At 29.2% G+C, this 26,721-nt stretch overlaps 1 long non-coding RNA gene across 1 annotated transcript in view; it reads left to right on the top strand.

Annotated features, from left to right (window-relative positions):
- The window catches only part of LOC147801936 (uncharacterized), a 117,643-nt gene that overhangs the window by 8,625 nt on the left and 82,297 nt on the right, over nt 1-26,721 (top strand). Inside the window, exons 2-3 of the long non-coding RNA XR_015430465.1 lie at nt 2,073-2,335; nt 6,044-6,093. This is a non-coding gene — a long non-coding RNA (uncharacterized LOC147801936). The remainder of the gene's footprint in view (nt 1-2,072; nt 2,336-6,043; nt 6,094-26,721) is intronic.

Here is a 26,721-nt window from a genome sequence, read left to right as displayed (position 1 = left end):
TCATTAATAAATGTTCAGTTGAAGATCTGTTCCACGTGATTTTTTTTCGTCACATCAGAAATCTCAGAACGGCGTTTGTGAATTTTACTCTTTCTTTTTTTCATGATAAGCTATGTTTTATATTTGTTTCTTTAATATCAATTTAAAGCTTTAAATGAACTTTGTTATTTATTTCTAATGTTCTTTTTCAGCTAATGTCTTTTTTTTATAATAAGTTACGTATATATTAGGTACCAACTTGATTTTTCCTTACCGTCAATTTCACGATCTTTTTTTACTATTTTCCATTTAGTTTTACAGTAAATATTTGTTGAATGTCTTACATTATTATAAAACATTCGAAAAGAGTTCCTGAATTTAATGAATGTTTTTGTTTAAGCAATTATGTTCTACTGATAACTAGATTCAGAAATAAATTAAAATTGTAGAGTCTAGTATTACAATCAGTTTATTTTTCAGAAATGATTAATGCACGAATTTGTTAGTTATAGATGTACTATACGAATATGCAAATTAATATTTTTATAACACCAATACCGATTAAGATGTGCTAAACATGTAATTTTTTTTAACAGAAGAGTTTGTAATTTTTAATTGCTGCCGTTGTAATTTAAAACTAATTTTTAATACTTTCACTTCTCTGAGTATCCTGGGATTATCATGTCTATTTTCGCCAAAACCGATATTATCACCAAAAGGTAGCTTCCGTGACAATAAACCACATTTTATCATATTTTCTGTGTATAATCCTTGACTACGCGAGTTAGTTTTGAAAGTTTAGTGAGGAAAAATAGAGGTTCTTATTTTGTTTTGATTCTTTTTATTACACTTTTTTATTGCGTATTTTTACACTTACAGTTTTTTGTTATTTTATTATTTGATAAAATCAATGTGTTAAGAATACTTGGAAATTGTTTTTCATTATGATGGCACCAAATGACTTGCGCATTCCCGCTGACAGGTCGACGGGAAGATCCCCAAATACCTTTTTAATTTTCATTTTTAGCTAAATAAATTCAATCAAAGCTTTATAAATTTAAAATAAACATATAGCTCATTATTGATAAAAGTGATTGTAGTTTACTTAAAATTTGTTTCTATTAGTTGTATCTAAAATTACATTGCATGTCTGATACTATAAATATCCTTTTTTTTTCCTGTAACTAATACCAAAATAAAATTATACTTAACCATCTTTAGGGTGACACACCTAGAGTTAGAAGCTCCATTTTAACTTTTTGATATTTCAAAAAAAAAATTGTTTTTTTTTTTTTGAAAGAGCTGTTCAAAGTTTCAACAAATCCAGATCGTCCATAGAAAAAAAATTGCTTCATTTAATTAAACGAACATAAAACGATTAGAATGGAGCTCTTTATTTTGCTGTCAATTAAAAAAAATTACAACTTGAATTGGAATTTTGTTCACTTTACGTGGAAAAACGTTGTTTTGTGTTTTAAATGAAAGTGTGCGAACTTTGTCTTTACTAATGTTTTTTCAAGAATGATTTTATTACTGTTTCCCGATTACAGGGATGTAGCAGATTATGTCTATTTAGGTTTTTACAAATCTAACGACAGTCCAGAGTGGGCCAAAGGTTTGAGGATTTTGCCAGGGAAACTTATTCTTTGACCTGGACATCCGATTTTTTACCCCAATCACTCTAAAATCTGATTTCAAAGAATTGAGATACCATTGTTTTAGATGTTTCTCTTACATATTTGCATATATGTAGTTTATTTGAAAAAAGCCCTCCTCCCTCGAATGAATCGTATTTTCCCTTATTCATTTTAAATTGGTTTTATCACGGATTAAATAATCACTGATATCATACAATATTTTATCTATGTATATATCTATGCATATATATATATATATATATATATATATATATATATATATATATATATATATATATATATATATATATATATATATATATATATATATATATATATATATATATATATATATATATATATATATATATATATATATATATATATATATATGTGTGTGTGTGTGTGTCTATCATACAATTGAAAAATTATAAAAATGTTTTGGTATTTTTTTAGGTATTAACGCCTTTACTGGAACTATCAGTGGGGCCTCTCAAGACTTACTAAAGAAACGTTGTTGCTTTGGAGAACATCAGAAATATGATCCGAAGACATGCCATCCTAATTTTGATCCTCTTCAGAGGGGGTGGCTCTTCTGCTTTGGTAGCCCTGACGACCTGTGTGCGAAGTAGAACACTTTACTGCAGAACAGTTTCACGAGGTACCACGGAAACCTGATTGAACTGGCAATCTAATCTGGAATTAGTTTACTGGGCATTGTAAGTACTCGTATTGATTTATTAATTGTTATTGTGGTCTTTTTTATTTTTATTTTATTTTATAATCGTCGTTGATTTAATTTTATCTCATTAAATCTTTGGGTTTAAGAATACTGATGTTCAACTCCGTAGTCATGTAATTTTGAATCCAACCCAGAAGAAAAGAGAACTCCTAGATCAAGTATTGGGAGAAATTTACCCTCGTGGAGGACTTCTTGATGGAACTAAGTCGCATTTGCCTTTCATGATTTCGGAAAACTTCGAAAAACTCCCACAGTTAGCCTGATGGCAAGGGGACTCTCACCCATGATCCGTCTACCACAGAGGATATTTAACATCAGCAGTGTGGTCACTCTGTCCCCTGAACCATCACTGTTCGGTCTTTTTTAATTGAAAATATTCGTATATAGAATTTTAATCTAAGTGTAAATATTATGACTTTTTTACCCCTTTTGTTAAATTTTTTTTTCAGCCGATTTTTCTAAAAAATTTAATGCTTCAAAATAAATGCTAAATAAGGAAAAGTACTTTGCGTTTTCAAAATGTCCCAATATTGTATTTTTCCCCTTCTTTAACTTTATAACCTTTTATACTAATACTAACTTCCTTAATCTTTTGTTTTTAAGTCCCGCAGTGAACTGATAGTAAAGACATGGTGGTTCCCAGTTGAACACCGAAGTCAAGCCTTACTGGCTGCGGTCAGTAAGTGGGTGGGTGGTCATTCTGATCAACCTGCGCAGGGACCGAGAGAGCACAGTATCTGTTCTCGTTAAACTGCTCTACCGTAAAATGCTCGACTTCACGCGCAGGTTATCGGGCAACCAAAGCGAAGGAGCCATCCCCTCTGCAAAAGATCAAAATTGTGATGGCACTTCTTCGGATCCTCTTCAGGGATGTTTCCCTGACCGTTGCCTATACCCCATTGTACAGCTCTAATGCGAAGTAAATAAAGTATCTTGTGTTTTTCAATACCTTTTTATCATAAATTTTAATTTTGTGTTAGTTTAAAATGATAAAAAAAATATTCTTTTTTATTTATATAAGTGCAAAATAGTTCTCTTTAGAGCAATGTTTCTTAACCTTTTGTCACAATGGACCCTTTTTAAAATTTTTTAAGGAGTCACGGACCCCCTCCCCCTCCCTGGGAAAAAATAACTGTGAAAACAACATCAATTATTAAAAAACATTTAATTTTATTATTTTAAGAGCACAAAATTTTTTAAATTAAAATTTTTAATGTGAAGGTTGTTGCTACTGTTCCTTAATTAATAAATTGAACTGAGGGATAGTTTTCGACAAAGCAACGCTCATATCATGTTCAACATTCAATCACAAGTTTTTATTGTCACAAGTGTGGAAAATCCGGCTTCGTTAAGATACACTGTAGCTAACGGAATTATAGTTGCCATAGCTCGCTTTACAAGCAATTAGTAGGCTTCTCTCACAAAAGATCAGAACTCTCCGAGTGTTTTTGAATTGAAATCCATTTTTACCTAGAACTTTGTTCTAAGATCAATAAGCTCATCTTTAGCAAGGTTTATATCATCGATACAGTCAATATCACAAAGAAAAGGATTAGGAATCCCCAACTCATCTTTTATATTTATCTCATCCAAAATAAAATATTTTTTACAGGAAACTTGAGGTACCTCCAGGTGTTCAGATTCCATTTTTTAAGTTATTCAGTAATAAATTATCTTACCGAGATGCATTTTCTGAAAGAACTTCGTCCAACATTTGAAAGTTTGCATATATCTCATTTTGAATTCTATTTTTTCAAAGTGGCATTTTCAAAAAGAATGCTTGTAATTTCTCAGGTGCATCCATAATGGTAATATCAGGCCCTTGAATTAAAAGACTTATATTGTTCACATGGTTAAAAATATCTTCTTTTTTTTTTTTTTTTTGAAATATTCGCAGAGTGGGTTATCTTTTTCTTCTAGAAAAAGTGATACTTCTGTCCCCTACATGAAAATTCGTTTCAAAACCTGTCCTCGTGCTTCTAATAAAATTCACAGTTTTAATAACTATTGATAATACTTCTTTTAAGCTGGTTGGAAGAGTTTTTGTAGCTAGTGCATGTCTATTAGGAGACTTTTTACCAATAGGGCAAAACGAGATTTATTGCCGAGCATCTCATGTGCTGCATCTGTACAAAGAGAGTGAAGTTTTTCTTTCCAGTCGAAGTCGTGTTTGGTAAAGAAAACATTTAACATTACTAAAACATTAACCGACTTTGTAGTTCGCAAAAGAAACTCATAAAATAAGAATTCCTCAGTGAGACACGCAACGAACAAAAACAAGAAGTTAATTACAGTTCGAGATGTCTGTAGTTTCATTCAGTAGCATACTAAAGGGAAATGTCGATGCTTTCAATTTATCGATGATCTGTTTCAATATATTAAAGAAATTTCAACTATTCTTGAATGTATCACATCATTTGATAATGGAATATCCTCAAGTTTTTTTCTTTGTTCCAGTCCACAAACTAATTCAATCATATCCAGCGCACAAAGCTTAATTAACGTCTCTCCAATACTAAGCGGTTTCTTGCTTTTGACAATACGATATGCAACTTTGAGTAATGCCTCAACTAGAGGTTTTCACGAAATACCAAATGCAAGTTTGGTTAATGTTCCAGATTTCAAAAACTGGGCTTTCTTCTTAGTAAAAACTTCTAGATCTAGTAACCTGGACAAGGTGTCAAATGCACGTAGCTTGATAGGGGTTGATAAAACTAGCACAGCGGACGTCATCAGGGGGTTGCCCCTGATGGTGCAAACTGAATGCCGGTTAGTGGAGGTTGTTAAAAATATGACAGGGATATTAGAGGGCTGTGTGCTGTCCGCACTGAATTTAGGGTATCTCGATCACCTAGTTTCAAATATGTATTTTCACCGTTTAGAAAAAAAGTCAACGTTATTTAAATATTATTGATCCAAACGTTTTAAAAATTAGGAGAAGTTAACGGACCCCTAAATTATGACCCATGGACCCCTAAGGGGTCCATGAACCACAGGTTAAGAAACCCTGCTTTAGAGCTTTATCTGGTAAAATATTGGTTCGATAGAGAATTATGGGATTTTTATATTTTAATATTTTATATTTTTCTTTTTTTATATTATGTATTTTAATACCCGCCCGGATATAACCGGAAATTGCCGGATGATAAATCCAAATTTTAAAAATCTTTGCTGGTTACCTGGAACTGGCTGGGTAGAAGATTTAATATGACGCAGCAAAATTTTAGTGACCACCAGTACATCTCTAGAAAAAAGTAGCCTCCACTTATATTTCTGCAAGTTTGTCTTTTTTTTAATGAAAACTTCAGTTTTTCATAAGTTTATTGTTCACAATTTCCAAGTTTAATTACATGAATTATTTCATGATGTGCTTCCAAATCCACCAAATTTTACTAAAATCGAGTGTAGGGGGAGGGACGGTTCAAACTGAAAGTGATTGATATGACGTGGAATTATTCTGTTAATTGTTTGTGACTTATTATATTGTATATGCATTGTTTAATGAAATATTACGAAAGACTTTTCTGAATTGCTTTTCAACGGTTTAATTATTTAAGTTCAGGACATAAAATGTTATTTTCTCCTTAGTTTTAAATAAACCAAATGGAAACCCTATTTTAAAATGGATTTTGTTATTTTTTCTATAAGTTTTTTTTAATGTAATATTTGGTGTTTTGTCTTGCAGACAGGAACAGCAAGTTGCACGTCATTGTGGACAGGGCCGGAAATAGATAAGTACATTTTCAGATTATTTTTTAGAAATTTTTGTATCAGTGCTTCCCGTATGTATCATGTCGTAATGTTCATAGCTCAAATGTCCAGTCAACTCCACCTAATCTGATCAATATGTCTTGATCCATGTGTTCGATAGTCTTGATTGCACCCATTTTGCCAGACATTATCAAACCATGATCACATATATCTCCCTTCTCGACCATGGTATCACATATTTATATAAAACGAGACTTTCTGACTCCAGTGGCCCATGATCAAACGGACTTGATCATAATTCCTTACTCTCGTATAATAAGTAACTTCCGAAAAAACTATCCCTGAATGACGTGACATCATTATTCAACCGAACATGTCAAAAAGTAATTACTCGAAATTGAAATTCGCAAAGCGTAATAACAATGTATTAAAAATAAAAGGAGTTGAAAAATTCATAAATGTGAAATGACGATAGAATCGTTCCAAATTGAATGCTTCAAAAATTGATAACTCAAATTCGTAACAATGTATTAAATGCAGCGAAATTTATTTAAAAAGCCATTTAGAAGCAGAAAAAAAAAAGAAAAAAAAAGCATCGAAACAATCTTCTTTCGTATTGCAAACGAAAACTAACTATTCATTATGGGTAAACATTCATTGTTTGAATATTTATTAGTAGTGATATATTAGGGGATAACTTTTCATACATCGATCAAATTCGGATAAATAATATCAGGGTAAAGATTTAAAATACGGGACAATCTGAGGGTACCTTTTGATAGATTACAATTTAATACAGCTTACAATTTAATATGAAAAAGTTATCCCAATATATGAAAAGTTATAGTAATGATCAGAATTTCTCGAATTAACTGTCAATCATATTGACTTAAAGGAACTACTTCAAATATCTAATTAAGTTACAGAATCAGACAAAAAAACGCTCTTGCTTTCTCAGAATAAACATATGTAACTGAGAAACATTGTTTATAAAACGAATTTAACTTATTAAAATAGGAATGATTAGAATTTGAAATTACTTATGTATTTCTTGTAAATGTCGGAAGAGTAATTAAATTAAACTAAATTAATCAAAACTAATATTAATTACAAATATTACTTTAATTAGGCATGTGTTTAAAATAAAAGTAAGGCTTAAGTTTGAACTAGTTTGATGGCATTACCCTTAACGTTAAAAGGTTAATTTTTGAATAAAATTATTATAATATGAATAAACTTATTATAATTATTAAAAATATTACATTTATAATCAGTAGTTTATTGTTTGTATTTCTATGAAAGAAAAAAAAATCAGTGGCGTAAAGCTATATTTGTGTGACACTTTTTTAAATCTGTAAAAAGTAGACACGATAGTAAAAGTTTTACATTTTGAATAGAAAGATAATTTTTTCCGACTGAAAGTTAAATAACTTCTTAATCTGTTGTGCATTTTTAATTTTCAAGCATTGTGTTACCTCTTACAATCTTTTAATCTTATACATTCTTGTGTTTTATTTTCTCCTACCATGAATTTTAAATTAAATCTAAATTTACGCTCGCGCTTAGGGCAATTTATGTAGTATTTACTGTCTAAATAGTTTTTTTTTTAAAGTAATTGCGAAAATTGAGTAACTCCATCTCATCATTCAAGAGGAAGTGGAATTTTTCAGGAGATGAGGAGGAAAAAGGTTCAGAACCCCCTCTGCTCTGATTGAAACCAAATAAAAAATATAAAAAAAAGCGATGCGTATTGCACCTACACAAATTAAATTTCTTTAAAATTTTTTGTCTCCGAGCTGCAAATACTTCACTTCCAAACTTATCCATTGCTTGATAAATGCTCAGAAAATCCTATTCTTTCAAGTGATACTTTTTTATTATTAATACATTCGATTAGAATGCAAAAGCTACCGAATTTTGGGCCAAATTTTCAATCTAAAAACTAGAGTTTGATCGACTGCAAAATATCGAATTTTAATAATGAAAGAGAAATAATTAAGTACAGAAAAATATATTTCGAAACAAAATTTTGAAACGAATATTTATATTCTAAGCTTGAAATTTTTTCTGTATTTTCTGTTGCCTTCATTTGTAACTGCATCTATGATAAGATTATAAGCAATTTTAAACGTCCATATACTTCTGAGTGGTATTTTAAGATGATAAAACTGGAATATTGTAGGCATATGTTCTGGGGATTTTAAAAGGGGTTTAGGGAGAAGGTACGAAGCATTAACAAAAAGGGAGTTCCGAATCATGTGTTAGAAACCCTAATTGTAATAACTTATTGTGAAACAAAGAAAAAGGGGAATTTTTTTTCCAGCCCTTAATGGACCGCCATTTAAATGGCACTTTTATTTTTAGGGTGTCTACAATCTCTTTATTATGAATTATATTCAATTAAAATACTTAATAAAAGGGCCCCAATTTTTTTAGAAATGAATGTGGCTTTATTCATTAGTAGTACTAAACATCTATTCCTCATTTGAATAAAAGTTATATTTTTGTAACAGCGTTTCACAATAAGCTCCTACAATGACATCACGCAACTCGTAGAACGATTTTGCCACAGTTCAAAATAGTGTTATTCTTAAAGTTTTTAACTTACAAATTTCGAAGCTCTGAATTTATTTAAAGATAAAGCACACTTCTATCATTTAACTGTCAAAGCCTTTTTGTGGTTCAGTGGTTGCGGACATGCTGAGATTGTGGTGCCCTACGAGTGTGATGCCTTATTTTTTCTATTCAAAACAAGCTCAGAAAGTTGTAGTTTTGTTTCGAGTCTATATCGATTAAAGCAGGGGTGCCAACAATTACAATTTATCCGCAATCATTACGCTTTCATTGTCATTGTCTTACTTTCAAATAATAAAATTTATACTTTTTAAGAATTTCCGTAATAAGCAGTTTAAAGTAAGCTTATTTTCCTCTCCATTACAAAGAGTTATGAAATTTTTATGGTCTGCAACTAATCTGAGATTTTTTTCTACTCCTCAAACAATTCTACAAGTAAGACAAAACAATATTTTGATAGAAACATATAAAAAAGGGAAAGAAACTTTATTTATATTTCCTTCCAATAAGCTAAACTTCTCTCCTTATGGAAGAGCATATTAGAAGGATAACTAAAACTGATGCTGGATCATAAATTTCTTGAGGTTCAAGTGCAACATGACAAAAAACCGTGAAGGCTAGTTTTTAATGATCTAAGACCTTGAAAACTCATTCCATTTCATTTTACCATCTTATAAAGTTTCAACTTTACATAATTTTTAAAATAGTTTCTTTTTTATCTAACTGTTATTTCTTGTTTAATAGTAAATCCGTGCATAATTTTATTAAAATTATATACCTTTATCATATTAGGTTGTATATACACCTTAAAATTGCTCTAATTTATATTCCGTTTATATTTTGATGCTCTGATTTCTGATAGCTAAATTGGAAAGTTGGCACCTCTGCTAAAGTCAGCATTTTAAAATATAAGACTTTAGAGTAAAGTTTATGTTAGAATATTTAAAAGGTAGTGAAAAATCTCGAAATTTCGGAGGTGGAATAAAATGTTTAAATTTAAAAAACCAGAGTTGCGTCAAAAATAAACCATCGCTGTTTTATGTTAGATGAAGCTATTTGGTGAGAAAGGTTTTTTACCGAAAGTTCCTCTATACTTATGCTAAAATGAATAACATTAACAAACCCATCTATCATATGTTTAAAAATAGTTACTTTTTTCAACAAAAAAAAAGGAAAAATTTTTTGTGTGTACAACCAGAACGTGAGGGTTGAGAAGTTGAGGCACACAATTGTGTGTTATTTTTCATCTGCAAATTCTTTCCATATTTTCCCCTACAGATAGGAACCTCAAAATTGAAAGCTCTCTTGCTACTTGAAAAAAATTTGGTTTAAACGCAATTTCATTTTTTGACCTCTTGGGTGCGTAATGCCGTTTGAGTTTGGTGCTGTGTAGTTGCTTTTAAATCTTTTGATTATAAGGTCTGAATTAAATTTGATCCCAAGTAAATTCACATCGATTTCATGTAATTTAAATGGTGTTCACGAAGGCCTGACTACTTTCCTGTTGAAAGTTTTAAAATATTCACTGTAAAACATTCGAACTGTCTCATGTATGCTTTGTGACACAACAACTATAGAAATCACTGAATTGATTTAAAGCCTCAAGAAAAAAATATTCTAAGACTTATCTGCAGAGCCCGTGTTTGGATTTTTTTTTATCTCCAAAACAAAATAAATAAATTTGTGCTGCATTAACTCTGTTACAGAGTATGACGATCTTAATTCTTGAACAAGCTTAAAAATGGATAATGTCTTAAAAATCTTTTATAATTAATGTTTTATTTTTTATATTTTAAATGTTACATGCCTACCTTACATATAGATATTTGTTAATATTGAAATTAGATTACTTCACTGGATAATTTTACACCATTAAAAAAAATATTTTAGAATTTTTATTGGTAGCCTTATTTACGCGTGATTACATATTTCGTAGTAATATCTGTTATCAAAGAAAAGTCCTGCTTTAAGTTCTCCACAAGCTTCAGACAGATATAATTCTTTAATATGGAACATTTTAATAATTTTTTCTTGTTTGAAACAAAATTGCTTTAGTTTTCCCTCTAAAATAATATAAAATTGAATTCAATTATAAAGCTACGAACAAAATATTATTTATGAATAATGTTTTTAGATAATTATATTCAAGAAAATAACTTCCGATATCAAAGCTAAACTTTAGTTCAACATGTTAACCACTGCTGCAATGGACATTGTGAACTATTGCATAATTGCTGTAATTGGCATGACGACATTTTCGACATGCAAATTGCTTGAGGTGTGACTATATAATTTATAACTATGAAGAAGATAGTCTGCATTGTCAAACTAGTTGAATAAAAGTTTATTCCCAGGTTAACAGAGCTTTCTTGTCAGTGGTGAGATTTTATCCAAGTTAGATAACTTATCCTGATAAGTAGATAATATACAGTAAAGCTTTTGTCGTTTATTTAAAAAACATGAACGACACTATAGGTGAATACTATTCCTTTTTAAAGTTAAAGGCATTGTACATTCCTTTGGTAGTAAATGTTGCGGATGAATGTTAGAAAAATTATTAAAAAAAAAAAAATATTTCATGTTTACTCCCCCTCCTCCGGACAAATATTGTGGATACGGGTCTCATGCGTTTTCTGGAAAAATATTGATAGATTTCGAAAAAATATTTTTTTCACTATACATTAAAAAAACAATTAAATCTTCGAAGAAGGGTTTCAAAATGTAATCAAACTTATGAGATAGTTTATTTTCTAATATGAACTCCAATAATAAGAATAAAAGTTTATGGTTAACAACAGAAATATTTATCATTGCTAAGAACATTTTTTCGAAACAAAATTTTGTGATTTTTACTGTTTGCTCACAATGTTTTTAAAAGAACATTTTCTTATTACTTAATTAATAACTTGCCAGCTTTTATTTTTCATTCTATGAAATGAAAAATGAATGATATATTACAATAAACTTGTAACAATTAGAATTCAATTTATCATAAACAACTGCATTAATTATTTATGATTGCACATTTATACTTGTCACTGAATTTTGTTTCTATAATATATTTTACTAGAAAGACAAATAAAATCAAATGATGAGCAACCAAAAAGTTCTTTAGTAATGTTAATATTTATATTATTTTTTGACATAACTAGGTATATTTTTTACCTGGTATTTATCTCCTGAATATTATTTTCTGCGCAATACTGTCAGAAAATAATGCTTTCAATTTTATGCCGCAGATAGAAGAATTGTTATTAATTAATATTCGAAATAATAATTAAAGAAGAATCATTATTAATCTTTAAAGGCTAAAGACAGTAACCTTCTCAAATAAAAACGCCCTTTATTTTAATCTTAGTCATTTTTGTCAGCTTTCAGCAACCTCGACAATGATCCAAAGAATTGAACATTTATTCATTTACCTTGATAGGCTTTGGAGATATCTGAAAGTTAAATGATATTTTACTAAAAGTGCTTGAAGTGCTTTTTTAAGGAGTTTTTTTTTCCTTATTGTTTACACATTAAATTTATTCAACGAAAGTTAATTCCGACCACTGTGACAAAATCTAATGCATGAAACATTTCAGTTTAAGTTAAACGTTTCCTTTTAAAAACGCACTGTTTATTTTATTACACATTCTTTCCAGAATGTAATCATAAGCCCTTATGAAATATTTCATTATGAAAGCTCTATCAGAACTTGAAAATTAGCTGAAAACAAATTTGTTATTTTCTATTGCAACATTTGATAGAATTTAAGTATCTACAACTTTACAGACTCAGACGTAGAATAGTAATCGTTCCCTCCTTTTTTTTTGTTCAAGACTTGGTTTTTAAAACTGTTTGATTTTGTTGCATTGATTACTTAATAAAGTTAGTGATTAGATCCGTAGCAACTTCCTTGCGCCGTTTACTATTAAACTATACATTCAACTTATCAATTTATTCACGTAATTGATTTGTAGTGATGTCAACTCCTTATCTTTTCATATTTTGAACTTAGTTTAGAAGATATGAACTCCTAGTAGATATTCATATTAACTCACGTTTATGGGATAATTCCTAATTATTAATACACATTTGGCTACATTTAAAAGAAAACTAAGAAACCGTCCGGTCGTTAGAGCGATATTAATTCGGTTGATTTTTATTTAAAAAAAAGTGGAAAAAACATTTTCAAACTTGTTAGAAAATATTATTTGAATGTGAAATCTAATTTTTTTGTAGGAATCATTTTTTATAGTTTCTACAAAAATAAGTTTTCATGATTGCAAATCCGTCAGAGAATATCACAAATAACGAGGGTTGCAGATCTGATTAGGTCTTATTTAGTAAAAAGTGTTAGTTATCTTTATTTTTTCTAAAAAATATCAAATTTCTTTTCAACATCGTGCTGAAAGTATAGTAGTTAAAAAAGACAAAAAAAGCAAGTCTTCATTTAGATGTAAACTTGAGAGTTTGAATCAGGAGCAATAGATTACAATATTGAATACTTTATGCGGGTACTTTTTTCATTGTGATTATATTTGTATTATATTCAAATTACATTTATATTTGTGTTTATTTCATTTAACTGAATGATGTAAAATTAGTTTAAACACTTAAAAATTACTTTAAAGCTAAAAAGGCGGTTAGAAAATTTCTTAAAAATCATTTTTATGTTAAATAAAAGTATATATTTTCAGTTATTTGATAAATTAATAAAAGTTTTGAAAATTTATTTAAAAAATGCATTTCTATAGCATATTGGCAAATTCAGCTGGTTTATTATTTACTATTAATCATCATATAAAATGCAGCATAAGCTTTACAGAAAACTTTTTGCTAAGTATAATAAGTGAAGGTCACAGTCTATAGTATTTTAACGGCTTTAGTTTGTCAACCGAAGTTTATTAAAAGCACAAAAATCTTAAACTGTCGCAGAAAATTTTTTAGATACGCTCTATTTTTTCGCTCCAATTAAGATAATTTTTCTAATTTTTATACTACTTCGCATTGATTTAAATTTAAAAAAAAAATTCTTTCACAGTAATCTAAATTTTCTATGATTGAAATCAGTTTTTCCTTAAGATTTACGTTGCCATACGACAACACTGGTTTCATGTGACTGTATAAACTTTCACTATTGCTATTTTTATAACTATAGAAAGGCAAACTCTTTATTTTCACTTATGCTTATCGATGCTCATAAATTCACATCGTTTTCGCATTGGTACCACAATCAACTAGGTGTGCCCTAGGAGGTATTATCTCCCCCTCCCTCCTGAAAACATTGTTAATAAGTAGTTATTTGCTGTAAGCTAATACGAATTTCTAGAACACGAAATATCTTAGTTTTATTTTATTTTGTTTGTTTTTCCATTTATTTTTGCGTCAGACTTATTTTTCCGCACCATTTGAATCTATTAACTTGTATTTCTTCTGGTTAAGCTGTATAAGTTTTTTATACCCGATCCTAAGTATATCTCACCCAACCATAAAATTCTCAAATCTTTCTCTTTATGTTAATAGTTTTAAGACATGCATCGATTTCTCTCTAATGCATCATAAAAAGTAATTTTTTAAAAGAATCAATTGAAATTATAAATAAAGCAAGAATGAAGCAAAAATTGAAATGGAACAATTTCCATATTTTTGAGTCATCATTAAACACTTTCTAAATTTAAAGTATTTTTCTGCTAATTAAGAAATTAAAATCTAAAATTCTGATTTAAAAAAATATATGTGTAGAAAATTTCAATTCTTATGCATAATTTTTTTGTCATATTGGTTTCTTTTTGAAGTACTAAAATTATTCACTTGATTTTAGATTATTGATCAAAGCAAGATTTCTGTTCTCAAGTAAAAACATGAATGTTCAAGTATAAATATTAATTTTCTGAGTTGCATTCTAAAATTTCAAAAATATGGATACATGTTTGAAGAATCCGCCGGTGCCGCTTTGTAATTTTGACTAATTAAAATATATATATATTTTTAAGAGGGGTTTATTATATATATTAAAGAGGGGAAGTATGTTTGCTATCTAAAATGACTAGGCATTTTATGTATGAAACTTGTATTACTAAAAAATGAACTAAGTGCTTAACAAATATTTGAGAAATAAGTTTAAATAATTAATAAATTGTCCCTATAGTCGATTACTGTGCATATCAAAGTTGTGATCTTAGTACATCTTTGCACTGTATTTATTTTGTTTTTCACTTCAAATCAGCATTAGATATTAATGCCAGTGTTCTTGATTATACTGTAAACAACTTACAACACACAAAATTATTTATTTCACAGTTCTGTTTACAAAAATATAAAATACTAGCTTCCTCAATAAAACTTGAAACAAAATGGCGTAAATATAAATATATTTATGCTCAAAAATAAATATATATAAACTAAAGTTGATTTTGTTTCTTCTACACAAAAAAGAACAAACAAGCTTAAAAAAAGCAAGACAAACCGTTACCATAGCAACTTCCTTTTATGAATTACATCAAAATTAAAGATTAAGCAAACGATAATTCATAACAGTATTGCTTTATTTTTTACCTGTTGCACAAAATTATTCTAATATCAGTGCTTCTTTCTATCATGAAAGCTAACTTTTTATCAAACAAATAACTGTTTAGTTAGCATTAATAATACCTACATACAACCTAATACAGCTTCCTACAGCCATGAAATATAACTTATCTAAACACTGTATTGTTATTTTAGCATTACTTTTGCATGAATAGTTAAGATGAATTTTTGAAAGTAAGTAAAAAATGAATAACATTGAGATTCCGAATACTTTACATTGTGTCGATTAGAAATTTTTTGCTTCTGGTGGTTCTGAGCAAATATCAGTTCTTTACACGCTTAGTCTTAACTTTCTACGTTAGATAGATGATAACCAAGTAGTTTTAAACTCTATTGGGAAAAACCATGAATTGATTTAAACAATCAGTAAATGATTAGTCGTCTCGGAATGGAAAAACGTCATAAGTGTGAAGATGATTTGGGAAATAAATCAGGCAATGATTTCTAAAAAATTGCTGTTACCTTTCTTTAGTTTTTAATATTTCTTTTAATTAAATGCTTTTGTGGAAAAAACTGAAACACGAATTAAATAAATTTCGTGAAAGCATCAATTCGACAACCATAAGCTTCGAAAGAAGTATTAGTTATTTTTTCTATTTGTTTTAAAAGATGGAAAATATGTCGATAACTCTATGTTCTGTGCAACTAATGCTAAAAAAAGTAACAAATGAAATGTTTTAAAAAGTAATTTAATTTATTATCTTAGACGTGTAGCTATGTCTCAAAATATTTCATAACTTATGCATAAAATTTAACAATTTCAATATCTTCCTGTTCATCACACATATGCGTTTCTTCAGGACATGAATTTCATCATAGAAAAATGAAACTAATCAAACTTTAATAATTTAGTATGTTTTTTCCCTTGTAAAATTAACTTAGATTCCTTATATCGTAAGAAATGTGAAAATTTAGCTGCTTTAAATATTTTTTTTATCAAACTTACTCAATAATGAAGCAAAACTATTTTGAATAATATTAATTGTACCAAAAAGTGATTAACAAGGTAAATGTCATTTCCAGAAGAATTTTGAAATTAGAATTATGGCTTTTGGAAAGAAATAAGTAGCATGGTATTATATTAAATAATTATTAATGTTCCCAGCTATATCCGCAGTTCCAATTGATCATATATTAAATGTTTGAAACTATGCGGAAAACTTCATAGACGTCAATAATTCTTAATTTCCTTTTCATTTGGTTTGTAAAACAGTAATTGCGCACGGACGCACAATATAACATTTATTTACATATTCATGAGAAATGCTGTTTAAAGCTCCATAATAAAAATTTGTGGCAAAATTATTTCGGAATTTCAAGATGACAAAAGAGACAAAAACATTTTCTGCCCTAAGAAGATATCTTTAGCCTCTAATTCACAGCAACAGGCTGTTTTTGTCAGATAAAATTTTCTATTATAAGATGATATTTGTATAGTACGAGTTCTCTGTTATTTAATGTGTTTTAAACTTTAGTAGTGTATTATTAGTAGTTATAAAAATAAAATATGAACAATTTCAAATGGCAAAGCTCATGAAAATGTGCAATTTTGTTGTACATTTTAGCAATCCTGTGAACCGAATTAATTATTTTATTAATAGAATGCCAAAGATAATATTAGCTATTTTTCTGTTGCACACTGTGCTAAATGGTTACCTTAATATTAAAACGATCGTTAGCGAAAAACCTCCTTTCCTGTCACAAAATGATTTTCAAATATATTGGTGTAGCTTTTAAAACTTATTGAAGAAATCTTCCTATAGATCGTGATAAGGAATGTCATATCTAACCATACTCAATTTACGTATGAGTTTGAGTGTTTTTATGCATCTCTTTGCGATATCTTTGCAATTATGTATTTTTCTTATGAATTATTTTAAGTAAATATATTTTTTTAATGAATAGATTGGATTTTAATGGTTCCGCTGATCTTTTTAAATTGAGATCTTATCATGTTTTCACATGTTTTCTTAAAATAAAAACGAAGTATCACTTTGTAGTGAGTAGTTGGAAGGTTTTGGATATTCATAATTTTTCATCGGCTTCCCGTTTGTTAACGTTTGTATCGATCGAGGTATATAAAATTTTTACTAAATTTCATTATTTTTAAAAGACTCTTAAAGTTTTGTAAACCCGCTTTTTAAATTAAAAAAGCATAACTCTTTTTAAGAATTATTTTTTATTTATTTTGTTTCCGTTGTTTTTTCTGAGCGGAATGTTTCGCCCCGAGTAATTCTCTTAAGATAAAAAAATAAGAAAATATTTATTTTTTGAAAGGTTTATAATGAGTTTCAACTGCATCCACGTAACGTCCTCTTAATACAACACTGTTGATAAAGTGGTGACATATTTTTCAAATTTTGAAATGAATTTGCTTAGAAGTGTAAATTTGTCTCAAAAATTTTTCAGAAATTATTAGCGCATTAACTTATATTAAGTAACTTGTAACTTATTACGTAAATTTTAGTGCTTGTTGAATGAAGTACAAAGAAAAATGTTAGGAAAAAAGTGACTCATGCAAAGGTTTATTAAAGAAAAAAAATTTGAATTTAAAACAAAAATATTTTTAAATCCTCGAGCAATTTTTCTGAACATTTGGAAAATTTGGAATTACAGATCATTTGGAAAATTGTCAAATTTTGAGCAATTTTTTTTAAAAAAAAAAAAGTTAGTTTTACTGTTTCTTTTCTCTTTACTTTAACGACACTTTTTTAATTAAAAAAATTACTCTTTTGAAACAGTTTTATGAAACTAAATATTCTTTGAATGTATCAGTACATGATTAGTCGTCTCAAAACTTGAAGAAATGGAGTAAAAAGTTGACGGAAATGTGATATCAAATCTCTAAAAGAAACTAAGAAATCCCCGTAACCTTTCTATTAATTAAAATTATCAAGAAGTCATTTCATTAAAAACTGATAATTTACTTAAACCTAAATTATCTGAATCTTGTGAAAAAATTCAAACATTTCTACAACCATGAACTACCAGAGAAGTAATAAGTTAGTGATTCCATGTAATCTGCAACCAAATTTGTTGATGTTATCAATAATTATAAATGCATTGTTTCAAAATATAACTAAATTTGTATCTAGATTGCTGTTCCCAAAATGTTATTTCTTAATTTGATGTTTAAAATTGAACAAGATTCGTAGCTATCCGTGTGCATAACACACAAATTAAGAATTTCTTACCCCTTGCTTGTTTTATAAATGCTTGAAATTCACCTTAGTATTCCAGATATGTGGGAAAAGCAATTTATTTTAGAGATTTCATATATTTTTTTTATTTTACAAAAAATACTTTTTTATTTTATTTAAGATTTTCTTTACTTCACGAAAAAAAAATTTTGGTGTTATCAATCTTTAATGAAGTTTGATACAAGGGATTTCTGTTATTAAATAGAAATTAATAGAAATCTTTTCCAGCAAGATAACGTTAGTAAAGCGCCGTAATGAAAAGTTTTGACAGTGTAAGGTGGTTTAACAAAAAGCGAAAACATTTTCTGCCAGTTTCTAATCGATTGCAGCAGTCTTTTTAAAAACGTCTGTTCTCAGTTGCACCAATCATCTATGATCAAAGTCTTTGTCGGGAAACGTTTTATTATACACGATCAGTAAGACTTTTATTTCGATATGTGTTTTAAACTTAGTAGCTTTCTTAATTATAAGAAAAAGTTATAGAACGGCAATACGCAGTTTAAAATGGCAAATCTTTGTAAATGTGAGTTTTGCTTCATAGTTTGAAAATATTTTATACCTCTAAAACATCTCAAATACCCCCCTTTTTTTAAGGAAAGATACTATTTTAAAAATTTTTCAAAAAAAAACGAAGCATCAATTTGTAGTGGGTAAATTTTGGATATTTTTTGATGGCTTCTCGTTCGTGAACGTGTGCATCGATCGAGGTATAAGGAAAATTTTTAAAAAATGTGATTATTTTTACAAAACTTTGAAAGTTTTGTAAATCTGCTTTTTACTTTAAAAAGCAAACTCTTTTAAGAATTTTCATTTTAATTCAGATGCTTTATATGAATCTTCGCCCCGAGTAATTCTTTTCAGATAAAAAATAAATAGAAAATATTTCTTTTTTGTTAGGGTTAGATCGGGTTTCAAATGTATCCTCATAACGTCCTCTTAATTCAATGTATGATACAGTTCATTATAGCAATACCGACAAAGCATGCCAGCATTGCCGACATGTGTGTCAAAATTCTATTTCAAAAATTTAAGAGCTTGTATTGTCACTCAATATTTAGAACTCGAGTTTCATTTCTTGTTTGCTTCATATATGAAAATGTTACAAAAGTAAAAACACCGATGCAAAGATTTATTATAATCTAAATGATTTTTTTCCTTCAATTTTTTCTTTAAATAGTTTTAAGCATATTGCATTTTCTTAAAAATTACAAAGGCGTAGTTTATGTTTATAGATAAATAAACTGTTCTTTTATAAACTTTTAATAATATTTATCTTTTGCTAGCTCTAAACTTTTTTAACTTTTACTTTTTACCCAAATAAAAATTAATGAATTTCTCGTTTTAACGATGAGTTGTTTTGCATGTTTAAAAGCTTTTTTTGATTATTTTTAAATTCAGAATGATTTTTATTTAATTTACTTAAAAATTTCTCTAGAAAATTCATTTTTCCAAAGTAACTTTTTCATTTCTAAGATTAGACCGTAGCTTTATGAGCTTAACGAATTATTATTAAACAATGCCTGAACTTTGAAAAATATAACAAGCTTTAAAATCGTGTTAATTTTTGTTTCAAATGTATTTGTTTATACTGGTTATTAGTAATTTTTTGATCTCTAAAACTGTTTTCTTTATGATATTATTTTTAAAAGCTAATTTTATTTACAAGTGTATATTTGAATGTAGTTATAATTATTTTAGTTAAAAGAGCATATATTTTAATTGTATTGTGTATTATAAGTAAAAGATTACAAAACGTTTTACAAAACTAGATACAATAGGAAATACTTGAAACAGACATTTTCAGAAAAATGAAACTTTCCTTCGAATGTCATAATCACCCCCCCCCCTCACACTGATTAAAAAGTTAAAGATACTGAGTTGGGTCAATAAGCTGGATTTTTTTTAAGAAACAAACTATTTTTACTGTTTTTTAAAACTACTTCATACTCCGATCAAACGTTTGGAATTCCAAGAATAGTGCAAACTATGTTCGTAAACTCGCTGAATGAGAGCTCGAAATTGAGTAGCTTCTTGAACAGTGTGTTAAAAGATATGCAGAATCAACTGGAAATATTGAATCTCTGAGAACTGAATTGACGTAAAAATAAAAGAAAAAGAAATCGAAAATCCAAACGTTCTGGAATATAAACAGCTAGAAAGTAACTTAGTTAAATAAGTTTTAGAGGAAAGATTTGAAAGCTTCAAATATAGCATTCACCATTTTAAACACAACATTTAGACTTTTAATTCGAAAATCGAGAAGTGTTACAAAAACTGTAAGCATGTTATATGGATTGTAATTATTTGACAACTTAAATCTATTAGGCCATCTAAATTGTCAGATATTGTCAGATAAGGCTCAATGATTGCGCTTACAAAAAAGCAGTTTACTCAAATTGTTTAAATTGAGCTTTGAACACTTCAGAGAACACTTTGAACACTTCTCAATTCTTAGGAATAGCTCGAAAATCTGGGCTTGTGATTCGTTTTAAAACAACGAGTGATATCAACAAAAGGTTATGAGGAAGCCTGATACAAACTATCAAAAATCTTATTTCTAAGAAGTTAAACTGATTAGCTTAAACGATCAGTTCATTAGGATTTAAGGAACCATTTTTTAGTAACCAGTTCAAATTTATGCATTTTGGCTCATAAAAAACAAAAATGATGAGACAAGCTTCAATTTCAAGGCTCTAATGATAGTGATCAAACAATCTTACATGCTACGATGTCAAAAAATTTTTGACCAACTTACTTTTGAAGAAAAAAATACAACATTCGCACAGAATTTGCCCTGAAAATTGAAACTTCAATCTCAAATGTCAAGCTATTCTAAACATATGTGCCAGTAACTAACTCGCAAAAAAAAAAAAAAAAAAAAAAAAAAAATTTGAAAGCGAAATTATTAGTAAACACAGGTTAAATGAAACAAAATGAAGTAACTGATTATTTGAAGTTTCAGAAGCTTGTATGGCAAAATAATTCTTTAAGCGATATCTACCAGAGCTTAAATTTTCGTTACACATGGATTAAAAAAAAAAAAAAATTCAGCGAAAATGGTAGGAAAATTCCTTTCTATCTTTTAAAGAAAGTGGATTGGCATTGATTTTAAATAAAAAAGGAGGAGAGTATCTAAAGTGTTGATGTTGCTTTAATCTGCACATAACCAATTTGGAAGAGTACTCAAGCCTTTGACTAGTGAGGACGTGTTTTTTCTCTGATCGACCAATGCCGTATCACAAAACAGCGCACTGCGGAAAGGTTTTCCCTTCCGGCCGCTCTCAAGTACTGTCATTTGATGCGAAATTATTAGTAAACACAGGTTAAATGAAACAAAATGAAGTAACTGATTATTTGAAGTTTCAGAAGCTTGTATGGCAAAATAATTCTTTAAGCGATATCTACCAGAGCTTAAATTTTCGTTACACATGGATTAAAAAAAAAAAAAAATTCAGCGAAAATGGTAGGAAAATTCCTTTCTATCTTTTAAAGAAAGTGGATTGGCATTGATTTTAAATAAAAAAGGAGGAGAGTATCTAAAGTGTTGATGTTGCTTTAATCTGCACATAACCAATTTGGAAGAGTACTCAAGCCTTTGACTAGTGAGGACGTGTTTTTTCTCTGATCGACCAATGCCGTATCACAAAACAGCGCACTGCGGAAAGGTTTTCCCTTCCGGCTGCTCTCAAGTACTGTCATTTGATGAGTCATCGTTAGATGATATACTTGCTAACTGCGGGATTTCCCCGCAATATAATTCTCCCGGAAACTTAGAGAAGTCTGAAACTGAAGCCTTCTACCTACAGTTTCCCCTAGAGGAACTGTACAAAATTGATGACTCTTTCCGATATTTCTACAGAAAGTATCCTACTTTTGATAGATCTCATCGACGTTACATCACTCAAAGGAGTGAAATTGCCCACTACATCATGTACAGATTAAGCAGGCAGAAACAGGAGGAAATGGATTTAGCAAAGAAAGAAGACCCAGTTCCCGCTCCAGTTCCCATAGCTCAAACAACTGAGAAATTGGTCACAACCAATGCTACTGAACCTGACCAATACTTGGAACCCAGTGAGGAGCCTTCGGCCTCTGAGACAAAACCCCAGACTGAAAATCCTAAGGAGCCACCTATCAAAAAGAGAAAGAGGAATAATAAGAAGAACTCAACTAATGTAGACTCAACAAAGCATACTAACTGTTCCTCTGACCCTCTAAATTCGCCAGTGAAACCGACTCCAGTCCCGATGGAAACTCCGGAGGAGAGCACAGAAAAAGTCCCAGAGCCATCCACAAATGTTCATAAAGCTCAACCTCCCAAGAACCTAAAAGTTCTCATCCGAGGGCTTCCTTTGCACGGACTTTAGTACGGACAATATTTCCCTTGAATTAGGGAAACAGAATTTAGAAATACTGAAAGTTGTTCAGTTCGAAAAGAAAGTGGGCGGGGCCTATAGGCCATTCCCACTGTTCCTCATCATCATACCAGAGATCGAGAACTACATGAAGATCTACCATATCGAATTCATTAAGGACTTTCCGATTTGTGTAGAGAAATTTCATGGCGGCCGGGGGCCGATACAGTGTTTTAGATGTCACGGCTTCGGACACTCTCAGCGTACCTGCCCTTCCGATACAAGATGTATGAAGTGTGCCGGAGAAAACTACTCATTCCAGTGCAAAAAAAGGCAAGCACACACCTCCTACCTGCTGCAATTGCAGTAAGGATCATACCTCGAATTTCTCTGGGTGCGAGGTCAGGCCCCAGGAGAAAAAGATTCAACAACAAAGCCTCAACTACAGCTACCTCAGCTCATCGTTTGGTTACTCTAATGAAAGAGTTACAAGAACTTTTGAGAAATCAGGTGGCACTCAGCCTTCTTCAGACACTTCTTCAGGGGAATACCCCATCCCAATGATGATTTTCTTCAGTGCAACGCAGGTCCAACATCTGCAATGAACTTATATTGTGTAGATATCTTACAAATATCTTGTGAACTTAGGACATTATAATTTAGGACTTACTAGATTCGATGAATAGGCTAGAAGCTGTTCGTGCTTAATGCCGAGATAACACATATTTCCTGCATTCCATCATGGAACAGATGCCCATGGAATGGGATGATGGTTTTATCTGCCTAATCTACAAAAAGGGAGATTTGATGGATTGTAAAAGTTGTAGGGGGATCACCTTCTTGAATACAGCATACAAGATTTTCTCCAATGTATTATATAAAAAACTTTTACCACACGTGGAGAAGGTGGTTGGAAGTTAACAGTGTGGTTTAAATCTAAAACCGATTTAATACAAGTTTTAAGACAAATTATTGAGAAGACAAACGAATTTAACATTGAGACTTTTCCTATTTTTATTGACTTTAAGGCAGCATACGACAGTATCAAGAGAAATAAGTTGTATGAAGCAATGGAGGAATTTGGTATTCCCCCTTTTAACTTGACAAAGGCAACACTCAGAAGAGTCAAGTGCAGAGGTGAGTTGCAAAATTAACTCTCCGAGCTCTTCTACACTGATGGTGGTCTGAGGCAGGGGCATACACTTGCCTACCTTTTATTTAATATGGCACTTGAAAAAGTAAATCAGAGCATCTGAAATCAATGTTAAAGGCAGTATCTTTCAAAGATCTACTCAAATTCTTGCTTAAGCAGATGATCTTGATATTATAGGAAGATCTAGACAATCAGTAGTGGAAAACTCCAAAGCTCTTGAAGTAGCAGCTAGTGAAATGGGACTACTAATCATTAATGCTGACAGAACTAAACACATGGATATAAACAGAGGGCTCACTAAGGCAATGAATGCCCTTTCATGTGAATGATTATGACTTTGAAGCTGTTGATGAATTTAAATATCTTGGGACTACTGTTACCTGCAAAAATGTCACAAATACTGAAATCAATAGCCGTTTAGCAATGGCAAACAAGTGCTACTTTGGTTTAAAACGCCAACTAAAAAGTGAATTTCTAAAAAGACAAAAATTAACATATACAAAACACTCTTACGGCCTGTGATCCTATATGGTAGTGAGTGCTGGACTCTTAATAAAAAAGAGAACAAATTGCTGATATTTGAGAGAGGGATACTAAGAATAATATTTGGTGCAGTCTATGAGAATAACAAATGGTGCACCCTTTACAATCATGAGTTATATAAAAAGTATATACAACCAGGCATAGTTCATGTTATTCAGGCCAATCGTATTCGATTTCTGGGACACCTTTATAGGTCTGAAGACCAAAACCCTGCAAAAAAGTTAAAAAAAACTCTTTTAACCATATTTACCAACCTTTTTTTAACCTGGTTTAAAAAACTGAAACTGTGCATACTGTGCACAAAATGTGCGACGAACCTTTCGATTGTCTGATAAAAGCAGCTTTGACACGACTAACATAACTTTAGTTTTGCTTCTCTATTTACGCTAAATAATAGTATACACAGTCGAATAACAGAAACAAGGAAATGGGGGTGATTAAAAATAAACAAACTTACTCAAGAAAGATGTTTTAGTTTATTTATTATGTTCCTATTTGTTTTAAAAGCTTGTGATTATTTGCTAATTTTTCTTGACTCGTTTTTATGTAAGTAAAATGAAAACTTTGTTAAACTTGCTGTTTTTATGGAGGCTTGTTCTAAAAGTGTTTTATCGTTCATTGTTAATTTACATGCATACTTCATCTGTAGTATTTTAATTTTGATAAGTAATATATAAACATTATTCTTTTATCTGCAAAATAACTTTATTTTTAAAAATTAATTATATTGATAGATAAACATTTTAAGAAATGTATAGCTCAATTTTTTCATTTAATCTTAGTTTAAAATCTACAGTCAGTTAGATCATTATATATCTTAAATGTTTTATAGTTTTAATCAATTTAAACAAAAGAAAATCCATTTGCCCTAATCGCAACAAAAAAAAAAGATGGGGCACAAAGTTTTTTATATTCCAAATTATTATTTTTTTTTTATTTCATTAAATGTGAATTTTTAAAAAAAAGTTTTTTCGGACTAAATGGATTTTCTGCAGTGTTTTGAAAGATTTTATATTTGTTTAATTAATTTATTTATAGCTAATTCTTGCCATCAAGAAAATCCTTTTTTCTCCCCATCGTAGCAAATTAAAAAGATGGGGTATAAAACTTTTTATTCTAAATTTTTAATTTTTTTTATTTCTTTAAATGTGATCTTTTTTTTTTTTTTTTTTTGAAAAATTGTTTTTGGTTACAATGGATTTTCTTGGGCTTTTAAAAGTTATTTGATTTAATTCATTTGTTTATTCATGTTTATATACTTATTTAATTCATTTATTTATTGTGCTAATTCATTTATTTATAATTCTTGTCATTAAGAAAACCTATTTCCCCCCTCCATCGTAAAAAGGGGGTATAAAATTTTTTATTCCATGTTACTATTTCCTTAAATGTGAATTTTTTTTTTTTTGAAAAAATTTTTTTTCCTTTGAAATACACTCAATTTTTTTTAAAAGTGATCTATTAACCAATTACTTAAAAAATCCAATTCGACATTATATATAACATACATCCAACCAATTTAAGCCTCCATGAAACACTTGCAAATCCAATGTTTACTTGATTGTAATCTTTTGAACCTATGTATTATGTAAACAATCTAACAGTTTGCTTAAAAAAAAAAAAAAAAAAAAAAAAAAAAAAAAAAAAAGTAAGAAATATTAAAAAAAAAATATTTAAAAAAATATAAAGTAAAAAAATATAGAAAAATTTAAAAAATACATAAAAAAAAGAAAATACAGAGAAAAGAAAAAAAAAAAGAAGAAAAAAAAAAGGAGAAAAAAGAAAAAATATAATATTAAAAATATGGGAAAAAAAAAATGAAAATATAAAAAAAAAATTAAAGAAAGCAAACTGTGGTAATAGTATTTTGTATAATATTTCTGTGTAAATGTATGCTTTATGTTTTGAATAATATGTACTTAAAATTGTTTGTACTATTTATCTAGAAAAGTTAACAAATTAATATTATGTATGCTTTTTTGTTTTTAGTGTTCTATTTATTGAAAAATTGTTCTCATCATTTTATTTATCTATAAACATAGACAATTTTTTCTAATTACATTAATGTCATTCGTTACATTTAAAGTTTCTATTTTTCAATATCTTTCTTTTTTTTTTTGTTTAATTATAGGCTATTTGTAAAATATAATAATTTTTTAAAAACTTTTTTAACTGAATCATTTTGTTAAATTAAAGAAAGTTAAATCTTTGCATCAGTGCTTCATACTTTTTCATGCATTACTTTTTTATC

The sequence above is a fragment of the Parasteatoda tepidariorum genome, chromosome 11, assembly GCF_982258835.1.
Source record: "Parasteatoda tepidariorum strain Cologne lab strain chromosome 11, Ptep-v5.0, whole genome shotgun sequence".
Taxonomy (NCBI): domain Eukaryota; kingdom Metazoa; phylum Arthropoda; class Arachnida; order Araneae; family Theridiidae; genus Parasteatoda; species Parasteatoda tepidariorum.
The sequence above is the reverse complement of the archived record's forward strand: the minus strand, read 5'-3'. Positions and strand labels throughout refer to the sequence as shown.